The sequence below is a fragment of the Miscanthus floridulus genome, chromosome 4 (assembly GCF_019320115.1).
Source record: "Miscanthus floridulus cultivar M001 chromosome 4, ASM1932011v1, whole genome shotgun sequence".
In the NCBI taxonomy this organism is placed as follows: Eukaryota; Viridiplantae; Streptophyta; class Magnoliopsida; order Poales; family Poaceae; genus Miscanthus; species Miscanthus floridulus.
In genome coordinates, this window is record NC_089583.1 from 25,047,694 (window position 1) to 25,060,010 (window position 12,317).

At 48.6% G+C, this 12,317-nt stretch overlaps 1 long non-coding RNA gene across 1 annotated transcript; it reads right to left on the reverse strand.

Annotated features, from left to right (window-relative positions):
• Positions 1-325: 325 nt before the first annotated feature.
• Positions 326-10,370, reverse strand: LOC136551178 (uncharacterized). The gene is made up of 4 exons (XR_010782484.1): positions 10,129-10,370; positions 771-3,244; positions 571-689; positions 326-365 (listed from the first exon to the last, which is right to left on the reverse strand). It is a non-coding gene; the product is annotated as an uncharacterized lncRNA (long non-coding RNA).
• Positions 10,371-12,317: the final 1,947 nt, after the last annotated feature.

Sequence of the window (12,317 nt, forward strand, 5' to 3'; positions counted from 1 at the left end):
AGAAAAGATTTAAGATAGAAAAATATAGAAGGGTTCCTGTTGTGAGATATAAGTAGAAACTATCACATGTCATCTGAAGCAATGTTTTCAGGACGTCTGGTCGAGCTTGGACGCCTGAGGACCGTCCAGGACGATTAATCGACCCTGGACGAGTCCCCCGGTCGTTCCCTACATATGAGGACTGATATATACCATATATATATTATATAGTTATATATACAATATAAAATATATACCATATATATATATACACACACTAGTATACTACATGTTCTAGGCTCTACTGCTCTAGATAGATAGGTCAGCTGGCCACTTACCTGGATGCTGCAGAGCCCTTTCTTGTCTTGTTGGCTGCTGCTGCCAAACTGAAATTATAGAAAAATAAAGCACATTAACAAAGGCAATTAGGTGAAAGGCAATGAAGTGATCAACAAAGCAAATTAACACAGTAAAGCACATAATGATACTTACACTAGAGAATTCACTCCAGCACATAATGATACTTACACTAGAGAATTCACATTGATCTACAATTTGCAACAACACTCACACTCTAGCAATGATACTTACACTAGAGAATTCACTCCAGCTACGCTCACAACCTGATGCTAAGCAGCAAAGACTGATTATTTTCTTTGCTAAACATTGTAGTTCAAATGTATGGCCACCATAGGAACACCACCACCGAACTGAAACACAATTAGACTACAATCAGCACATAGCCAAATAGAATCAACACAATAGAAGGAAAGAAAATGTTCTAAACTTACTAGGGTTCTTTTTCTCTCTGTCCCTTATAGCTAAAGACATTGAGAAGCCTTCGCCTTCGGATTGTTCATAGTCATCAGTTTGCTGCGAAATCTTGGTTGACACATCGTCATCAGTCTCCATTTTCCATAGAACTTGATTGAACATGCCTCTTAACCTTCCAGCTTGTCTCTTGTCTTTCTCCCTTATGGCAAAGAACATGCTTGGATTCAAGAAAAGGGCTGCCCCATATAGCTTTTTCTCCATTTGGGTTTCCCACCTCTTATCATATAACACCATTACCTCGGCAAGTAAATCGGGTTTATCTTTTAGAGATTCTTTTATGGTGTTTTTTTGCAACATCCATAGCTGCAATGATCTCAGGAGCTACTGGTGTCTCATCTCCATCTACAATCCGTAGAGCAATGAGAAGTGGCTGTGAAGCTTTCAAGCAATATTCCAATTTAGTCCAAAATGGTGCAGACAAGATAATATCCTCAACTCGTTTGCCTTCAGTAGACAAAGACAGGGGATGACTGACCTGAGGAGGAGGAACTCATCTTCGTCGTGCAGTCCTCCTACCTTGCACAGTTGGACCTGTGCACCCGCTGGATCTACAAGCCTGCGCGCCTGCAGCAGCAGCAGCAGCAAGGAAGAGGGAGGGCAGTTGGAAGGGAGGGAGGAGAGGGAGCAGCTGGGAACTGGAAGGGAGGAGAGGAGAGGGAGCTACAGAACTGCAGCAATGGAGGCGGCTGCTGCTGCTGCTGGACGGGAGAGGTGAGAGGAGTGAGTGTGTTCTGCTGACTTCTGAGTGAGTGAGAGGCTGAGGGAGTGAGGGGTAGGAAAGAAGAGAAACCCTAATGGGCTTGGGCCAAAATATAAGACAACTAGATAGGCCCAATTCTTAGATGCAGCCCACTCTCTGGCTGGACGCCCACACAGCCTGGATGGACGATTAATCGCGACTGGACCACGACTAATCGGACGTCTAATTTCCTAGACGGTCTGGCCGAGTCGGAGGCCCTGGTCGAGTAGCTCCAACCGTCCAGGACGATTAGTCGCGATTAATCACGATTAATCGGACTGTCTTGAAAACATTGGTCTGAAGTTTACAGAAAACAGGCAACTAGGCACTTAGACGATAGGAACTGAAAATTTGAGCATATTATTAATGCTCATATTATGCAACTAAGTTCACAGCTCACAATTTACCAAAGCATCAAAGAAGAATGGACTTAGTGCATTGAGTACATAACTACTAAGTTGCAATGTGGAAACGGAATAAATACGGTAGCAAATAATCACTGAACTGAGAATGTAACTCTAAACCAAGGATACACTGAACTGAAAAAGACAGAGGCTGCACCTGAACCATTTAAGTACTAGAAATACTAGCAACAAATGGAACAAAGACCTAGCTACCAGCCAAAAAGAAAAGCATCAAAGGAAGCCTTAATGATTAGCTACGGCAATCAGATAGGAGAGAACATGCACAAACTGCAGCTATCGCCTGTGAAGAAAAAATGGTTCTGCTGAAACAAAGTTTCAGAAACAGCAGAGCAGTTTTCAGGAAGTAAATGAAACATTGAGGGACAACCTACGAGCATGCCTATGGTGCCTATTTTACCCCATTTTTCAATATGAACCCCAATTCAGAGTATACACAGTTTATCCTGGAACTCCAATTAACAGTTCCCTAGGCCCTGATAAGCACATGACTACATGAGAAGTTCAGAGTATACACAGCTTATCTTTGCATTGCCCTTACTGAAATAATGCTACAAGAGAAGTTCTGATTGTGCAAAAAAATATCGTACAGGTAAGCATGACCTGAGAATTCCAGACATGCTACTTTTATCACCAAGTGGTTCAGAGTTGAGTGAGAAATAGAGGCAATAGATATCCACTCTGCCAATTTCCAGAAGCAAGCATTAATAAAAATTTTAGAGAACAGTATCAGCAGGTAGCATGAACTTAGAAATGACATATTACTCTCACATTTATCACCAAGTAATTCAGATTTGAGAGAAATACAGGCAACAGATATGCACTCTGCTAATGTCCAGAAGCAAGCATTAATGTAAAAAACTCTGCACAGGTCTTCCAATTTAGAGTGTAACAATCAATTATGTAATATCAGGATTACATGTTGGATGTATGAATATTGAAACATGCCTAACAGTTCAGTGTGTGCAGCTGCAATCTAAGAGATTTTGATAGGACTTCAGAAAACTAACCAAAGATCAGGTAGCAAACCATGGATGGACATTCCAATTCAGTGTAATCAACACCTTCCACTATAAATCCCAAGACAGAAGTTTGCAGCAGCCATCTCATGCAAGATCAAAATGACAATGGAACAAGAACATTAACTTGACCTGAGCACTTGGAAGTTTTGCAAGAAGATGTGTCCTAGCACTCAGCACCTGGACAGAGCGTTCATGCAAGAGTTGGAGTGGATGGCGTACATTGGCAGGCAGATGCCAATAAGGAAAACCTATCAGCCACAAGCATGTGAATAGGATTCAGAATTAGCTAGCAGCATGCAGTGCTATCAGTTTTAGTGATGCATAACTGAATTCACATACATCAAGGTACTAAATAGATCAAGTCACCCAATTAAATCTTGGAAACGCATGAAACATCAATTGTATTGTATTCACGCATGTCCAGAAACTTCATTCTACACCATCAAATTTTATTTAGCACGTGAAAGGTGCTAGCCATGTCTTTTTTTTTCGAGGAAACACTACAGGAAAACGCCTCTTTGCCGACTGCTTGCCCCGGTCGGCAAAGGCATAAACCCAGTCGGCAAAGGCTTTGCCGACCGCAAAGCCACGTGGCAGTCGGCAAAGAGCAGTCGGCAAAGCCTGGGTCGGCAAAGGCGGATTTGCCGACTGCCACGTGGCACACAGTCGGCAAATCCTTTGCCAACTGCCACGCCAGCAGTCGGCATAGCCACGTGGCGCCGTCAGCCCTGACGGCAGGCTTTGCCGACTGCTGGTTCCTCGGCAGTCGGCAAAGAATTTTTTTTTCAAAAATTGTTTGCCGACTGGCCGCCAGCTCGGCAGTCGGCAAAGAAAGAAAATATTTTTTTTTTGAAATGTTCTTTGCCGACTGCTTTCGGAGTTGCAGTCGGCAAAGATTTGACCTCTTTGCCGACTGCCTCCCATTGCAGTCGGCAAAGACTCTGTCCTGGGTTTTTTTTGCCCAGCTTTGCCGACTGTAAACAGTCGGCAAAGCTGGAATTTTTTTTTTTGCTTTTGTTTTCTGTTTTCTCGCATCAAAACCCTGCAAAATCACAAATTATAATCCAATTTCACCAGAAGCACCGGTAGCACCATTTATATCACAATTTCATCACATTTGTCGCCAACATCACCACATATATCACAATAACGCACAACATCACATATATCTCACATATATGTCACAATAACAACCACACAAGTGCATTACAACCATCACATGAAGTCCAACACGTCGAACACCACAAGTTGACGTCCATCACACGAAGTTCAACATAACAAGTCTAGGTCCATAACGAAGAAAAGAAATACATGACAACAACTTCGACGATACGGTGGATACATGATAACAGAATCAACAAGTACCTAGCTCGTCGCGCCGTCCCCGGTCTCGTCGTCCGCTCCGCCCCCAGAGCCCCCAGGGTTTGCCCACGGAAACCCCCTTGGACCAAACTGAGGCGCCTGCGCGTACTGCCACCCTCCGCGCACCGGCGGCCACGAGTACGTCGGAGGAGGGCCACGCGGAGGTGGATACGGTGGATAGGGTGCAGGTGGTGGATACGACATCATCTGATGGCCGGGACCTCCAGGAGACGGGTTCAAACCCGCCGACTGTACCTGCACAAGTTAAACGCCAAGTGATGTCATTAGTATCTGCAGCATGGACGCACAAGTTAAAGCAAGAGTCAATATACTCACCGGGGTCCCTCCAGGAGCGACAGGAGCAGGCACAGGAAAAAACTCTGGAGGAGGAGGCGGTGGAGCGAACATTGGAAGAGGAGGCGGTGTAGACGCCCCGGGCGTCTGCATGGACTGGAAGAAGCTGGCCATGTTCTGCATCTGAGTGTTGTAGTGCTGCTGCAGGCTTTGCTGGTAAGCCATCTGTTGCGCCATCATCTGCGCGTGCAACATGGCGATCCTCTCCTCCATCTTGGCCTCCATCTGGGCCTGCAATATTACATCCGCAGTGTTGATTGTATGTACAGGTGCGAAACGAGTGAACGACGAACGAAACGGCACTTACCTGTGACGCTGACTGCCGCCGGGGCGCTACGGGGATGTTGCTGGAGCTCGTGGGCGTGGATCGAACCTGGGTCAGCGTAGGAACCTGGGACGGGTCGAGGGCGCTGTGGGCCATGTAGTAGCGGCCGTGCTGCTTCCCTGGTCCCAACCTCTGCAGGAGGTCTGTGTCCAGGGGCTCGGTGGTGGGGTCGAACGTCTCCCCGTAGCGCTGGCGAGCCGCGACGGTGTACTTGGTGGCCTTCTCGTAGGCGGTGGGGTTGGTGTACGCATCGGGCCCGTCCTCCGGGTTGTAGACGTTGTTCGGATCCGTCGCCTTGCCCTTGTGAGAGAGGAGGTACGCGGTGTACTCATTGATTTCCTGCCCACCGTGCGTCTGCGTCTGCATTGAAAACACAAACATGGTTACAAGTATTGACAATTGAGCGCAAGGATTAAGACATGAACGGACGCATACCCATCTTGTCGTGAACTGGGGGAGGGGCTGATTCCCTTGGTGGTGTGACACCCCTCGCATCTATGCGCGGCGGCCCTGACGGTCGGCGCGCCTCGCGTACGCCTCATCCATGCGCCACATGCGCACAATCTCCGTCCAGCATTCCCTGTGGTTGTCGCACCACGACGGACACACCTGCATGACATCAAGTATTTGACATGCGAGAAGATTAGTGTAATGTTTCACTAAAGGAATCTGAACGAATGTTGTCATACTTAATTACCTGCTCGTATTGCGCTTGGGTGAGGTCGGCCTCCCTCGAGTTCATTCTCTGGCGGATTTGGGGCTTCTTGATGTTCTCTCCAAGCACGTTGGCGTGGAAGTCGCGGATGGCCTGTATGCGTGCCTCATGGTACAGGTCCTTGAGACGATCTTTGCAGACCGCCTCCTGCACTCGCGCCGCCTGGGCCGCTTTACCCTCCTCGCACGTGAAGAAGTCCTGCACACAGACACATCATGTAGCATTTCCTTTTTGCAAGAAGTCCGACGAATGCGTACATTCCGAGCCTCCATAGCCTTGACAGGATTCATGTTATCGAAGTGCTTCCATGCATCACCGTCCGCCGGGTGTACCATCTTGTCAGGATGGTATCTTTTGCCATTCTTGTGCCACGTCATCTGTTTCGCGGACTCCTCCGTCATATATAGCCGTTGCAGCCTCGGTAGGAAAGGAAGGTGCCGTACGACCTTCTCGGGGACCTTAGACTGTTTCATGCTGCCATCAGAGCCTTCTACCAACACGAACCTAGAGGCATCGCACTTCGGATAGGTTTTTGCTTCCTCGAGGTCTCCCCTGAACAGGACGCACCCCTTCGGACAAGCATGGATCCCCTCATACGGCATCTTAAGTGCACAAAGGAGCTTCTGTGTAGCGTAGGTGTTCATCGGCAGGACATGATCTGCCGGAAGCAGTCCCCCAACAATGCTCAACACGAGATCGAAGCCGTCTCGACTAATGCCTAGCTACGACTTCAACCCTATCAGGCGTGAGACGGCATCCAGTTGCGTAAGCTTTGTCTTCTCGTGAAGGGGCTTCTGTGCCGACTCCATCATGTCGTAGAAGGCCTTCGCGGTTTCCTCCGGATCTTCCTCCACATCCATTCCTTTGCCAAACCGTGCTTCGTGGAAGTCTGCCATCATGTCTGCCATCCCGGCATCGCCATCATACTCCTCGAGGATGGGTCGCACCACCTCGTCCCTAATAGGATGGTATTCACCATGGTGGCGCCAATGGGTATAGTTTGGAACGAACCCATGCTTGAACAGATCTCTCAACACCTAAGCCTTTACTTTCTTCTTCTTGTTCCTGCACTCGCTGCAGGGACATGGCATCCGAATCGACCCTTTAGCAGCTGGGCCAAATGCATGCTCTAGGAACTCAGTCGTCCCCCTGATCCATTCGTGGCTCTTACTTGCGAAGCCCGAGTACATCCACTCACGGTCACCCATGCTCTATCATGCGGCAAAGTTAACATGTGATAAAACCAGCAAGTGCATCTACAACGCGCTCCTACCATCTAATAGGTGAAGGATAGGTCCTAATCCCACCCGAGCATGCGCAGACGAGGTTAGCTTCCATGCTCCGCTCCCGTCCGAGACGGAATTTCGGCAGCACCTCCCCGCTGTTCTCCCGATACACGTCTCGGCTGGGAGAGTGTGTATCCAGAGAACAACGGGGAGGTCCTGCCGAAACTCCGACTCGGACGGGAGCGGAACATGGGAGCTAACCTCGTTTGCGCATCCTCGGACTGTCCAAATAACGTGCACAATCCAAAACGGATACGGTTATACATATGCGAAGAACGCATACTTCCAACCGTATCCGTTTCGGACGGGAGACGCCTAACTGGGTAACGCGACCTACGACTACATGTGGCGGAAAGAGGGGTCATACCGCAGGTGCCGGTGAAGAAAGGCTAGCGGGGCAGTGCCGAGTCGTGCTCCTCCGGCTAGCCTCCAATGGGAGCCCTCCTGAAAAAGAAAAACAATTAGTGAGAACGAAAAATTTCGGCAGCACCTCCCCTATACGGGAAGGTTACCAAACCTGCAAGAAAAGACGGCACGATGGCCGACAAACACATATACATGTCAGGCACGATGGCCGACAACCACAAATGTATTTCCAATCCATGCAGAAGAATATAAGCAGGTATTAACAAAGTAAACTACTACTACTAGTAGTACTACTACCTCGTCGTCACGGACGGCGTCACCGGCGCGTGGAGCAGAGGCGCGCGCGAGGACGGCGAGGCGAGGCGAGGACGGCGCGGCGAGGCGAGGACGGCGAGGCGAGGACGGCGCGGCGAGGACGGTGACGCAGGGCCAGCGGACGGCGAACGGCGCGCGGACGGCGGACGGCGGACGGAGCGGGGCACGCCGGATCGGGGCGGGGCAGCGACGGCGCCGGGGCGGGTCGGGGCGAGGCCGCGGCCGCTGCGGGGCCGACGCCGGAGCTGCACTCGGCGGCGCGCCTGGCCGGGGCCGGATCGGGGCGGGGCAACGCCGGTGAGGGGCCTGGGCGGGCGGCCGGCGCCGGGAGGGGCCCAGCGTGGGGGGCCATGCGGGGGGGGGGGCGCGCCGCGGGGTGGCCCAGCACGGGGGGGGGGGGGAGCGCGGGGGAGGGGGGCGCCGTCGGGGATGGCCGTGCCGCCGGGAGGGACCAGCGCGGGGGGGGGGCGCCGCCGGGGAGGGCCGCGCCGCGCCTTGAGGGGCGTGCGGCCGCCGGGGAGGGCGCGCGCGGCCGGGGAGGAGAGGAGGGGATCCGCCGGCGCGGGAGAGAGGGAGGGGAGGGCGCGGGGGAGGGGAGGGCGCGGGGGGGGATGCGCCGGCGGCCGCCGGCGACGGCGTCGACGGCGGGGCGGCCTGGGTGGCGGCGGCGGGCGAGCGGGTTATTTGGGGCAGGCGGGCGGGATTTTGGGGAGGGGGGAGGGCGGGCCGAGCGGATAAGGCGACGTTTTTCTTTTTTTTTATTTTTTTCCCTTTGCCGACTGCCAGCATGTGACGCAGTCGGCAAAGGTCTATTATTTTTTTTTCAAAAAATTATTTTTTTGAATTTTTTTTTAAAAATACTTTGCCGACTGCTCTGCTCCCTGGTAGTCGGCAAAGGTTATTTTTGATTTTTTTCTCAGAAATTCTTTGCCGACTGCCATCCTCCCTGACAGTCGGCAAAGGCTCTTTGCCAACTGCCACTGATGGCAGTCGGCAAAGAATTAAATTTTTTTTTCGATTTTCGATCCCAGTTTTTTTGTGTTGCCTTGCTACAGTAAGTACATGATATATTCCAAGTTTGGGGTCATTTTGATTTATTTTGCTATATTCCATTGATTTTTTCTGTTTCTTTGATTTTTTCCGGTAGCTCCAGATTTGAACTACAGGTACATGAAATAATGGAATCCGGCCATTTAGAAAATGATATTCATGATGTTTGGAGCATGTTGAGGCCGTGTGCGGGGCCTCGCGTGAAATTTCGACCGTGTTGGTGTCGGAACACGCCGAGCCACGCGCGTGAAAAGTGTTTTTAAATTTTATAAAATCGAAACGGAGTTCAAAAATGACGAAACTTGACGACGTGTCTTGTCATCGCATGCGGAGGCTGTGGTAAAAATTTGAGAAAGTTTCGAGCAAGTGGCGACGTCGGGTGGCTAAAACCTGGACATCTCAGACGTCCAGGTTTTAGCCACCCGACGTCGCCACTTGCTCGAAACTTTCTCAAATTTTTACCACAGCCTCCGCATGCGATGACAAGACACGTCGTCAAGTTTCGTCATTTTCGGACTCCGTTTCGATTTTATAAAATTTAAAAACACTTTTCACGCGCGTGGCTCGGCGTGTTCCGACACCAACACGGTCGAAATTTCACGCGAGGCCCCGCACACGGCCTCAACATGCTCCAAACATCATGAATATCATTTTCTGAATGGCCGGATTCCATTATTTCATGTACCTGCAGTTCAAATCTGGAGCTGCCGGAAAAAATCAAAGAAACAGAAAAAATCTACGGAATATAGCAAAATAAATCAAAATGATCCCAAACTTGGAATATATCATGTACTTACTGTATCAAGGCAACACAAAAAACTGGGATCGAAAATAAAAAAAAAATAAAAATTCTTTGCCGACTGCCAGGGAGGATGGCAGTTGGCAAAGCCTGCGCCTTTGCCGACTGCTGACGGAGTGGCAGTCGGCAAAGGTGACGGTGTGGATGGCGTCAACCATGGCCTGCCTTTGCCGACTGTAATTCTTTGCCAACTGCCTGGCAGTCGGCAAAGCTAGGCAGTCGGCAAATCCTACTTTGCCGACTGCAGGAAATTCCAGTTGGCAAAGGGACCTCTTTGCCGAGTGTCGAAAAAAAACAGTTGGCAAAGAAAATTGCAGTCGGCAAAGAGCCAGTTTCCTGTAGTGAAATGATGCTGACAAGTACTGAAGTCTCAAGGTGATGCAGGAATGTACCTAAATTCGAGCTATTATCATAAGGATTAATAAACTAAATTATATTTGGTTACCTACAGCTCCTATCTCACTGGTGCCTAATATATTTGAGCAATTCCTTGAATCGAATATATAATTAACAACAAGCAGCAGGCACTAAGTAAAAATATTTCTTCAATAGAGACTGACTGAGCACTGGATGCTGCCCCTACGAGCTCCGGAATGGACGCGGGCGGCGCTCCGGCGAAGGTGCGACCACGGGCGTTGCTCCAGTGCTCCAGCGCGACCGTTGGGGTGCTCTGGCGCTCCAGCGAGGGGGCTCTGGCACTCCAGCGTAGGCACTAGCGGGGCTCAGGCCACAGGAGCGGACAGGAGGCACTGCAGCGAGGGGAGGCGGCGATTCAGTTGAGGGGGGAGGAGATCTGGCGTCGGCCGCGGGCAGGGCCGCGCGTGGCGCTCAGGCGAGGTGGGGAGATCTCGCGAGATAGGACGAAGAGGGGTGGGCGCACTGGGGTGGCGGCGGCGGGACAGGGAGGGGCTGTTTGGTTTAAACCCTGGCCTGGGGAGCTGCACCCAGGCACATGCATCCGACGTGTCCAAAAACCAACACCTGGCATGCATGTCGGCAGATTTGCCAGGGCGTCAACCAAACTAGCCCGGAAAGAGTGCAGGGTTGCCTAGGGTTATGAGCTACGGAGTGTGGAACATATATATACGTATATTGGGCTGTGTGAAATTAAAGTGGGCCGGCGGTAAGTTTCAGCGGGAAGCTCAGCTGAATTTTTTTTGCTGCCACCTGTAGGATAGATGCTTGGATGATTGGGAGAGATGGTACAGCTGCTAAAGTAAAAGATGTACAGTAGTTGTTAAATTAAATAATAATAATAATATATGACATGCGACGAATGATACAACTACTAAATTCATTATGTAATTTATACATCCAAATATGGTTGTATGGTTTAATGGAAATGCTTCTATATATTGTTCATGGTGGCCATGATTCAAGCACCTACGATCCAGTTTTTTTATTCTTATTCTTTAGAGCTTCTTTTTTTTCATATTTTGTCATGAGGACTCGCACATAAAGGCACGCCGTGGTTCAAATCCCCTTGTCTATAAATAAGTTTTGGAGCATAGAAAGACATTTTAAATGGTTCCTTCATAATATACCTTCTCTATTTATTTGAGAATAGAAAAAACGAACGGTGAAAGGCGAAATAGTAAGGAATTTTTGCCACACGCCATTGAAAATCAGTCTTTGTGACACTGCAAATATTGTCACAATATGGAATTGGACTACCTTTTGGACGTTTTTTATGGCGTCCAAGATGGATTCTAAATAAACGTCATAAACTGATTGATTTAGTGACATTAAGATGAGATGTCATGGCATAAACGTCATAAGATGACACATTTCTTGTAGCGATATAATAGTGTCTGCTTTAGTTTAGTCACTGTATCTTCGACAAAGCACGTGGAGTTTTTATACACTTGAACTAGATTATTGGGTTAAGCTCCAGCAGTTTTGTTCTCATCTTATTAGGTGTAAAAATAATTTCGAAATAGTCAGTATCACAAAACAACCAGCATGCAAGTATGGCTACTCAAATCTTAATTTGGAGTTTTATTCATTTTTTGTTTTTTATCTTTCCTATGTCTACATCTCGAATGTTTGATGCTAGACTTTTTTCTATTATATACATCTATGAAGAGGTGTATCAGGAGTTGGGTTGTTCAGCTATATGCTAGCTTTTTCGAAATTGTGCTAAGAAAGTAAGAACAAAAGGCACACCACAAACCTTTGTATGGCACATGGTGTTCCATAACACTTCCAAGAAAACAAACCATCAATTTAGTAGACATCTTTGGAATAATTCAAACTGACCTTTGGTGTTGTACTGTCGAGAAAATCTTATATCAATATATAGATTCCATGATATAGAAAGTCGCTCAAGGGAAAACTAAACGATGATTTAATGCACAGCTCCACAGCACAACAGACAGATATTGAACAGGTCTACCGCACGACTATTTCAAGATTGGATAAATCATGAAATTTATAACACTGATTTAGGAGAAGTGTGTATAACACTGATTTAGCATAAATCATGCAATTTACCCACATGGAAATGAGCTAACATCTATGTGGTCATTCAAACACACCCCACTTTAGTACTCAACAAAGCCACCTTTACCTACAAATAGAGCAATAGGTGGTTCACAATGCCTCAAAGTTAGAAGCAGCATGTTTAGGCCGGGGCAACCTGGCACACAATATTATATTCATCTCAACCTCTTGAGTTTACTTATGACTTGGAGACATAATAAGCACGAGCCTCTCCTCTGAAGGCCTTTGAGATTGTATGACGATGGGA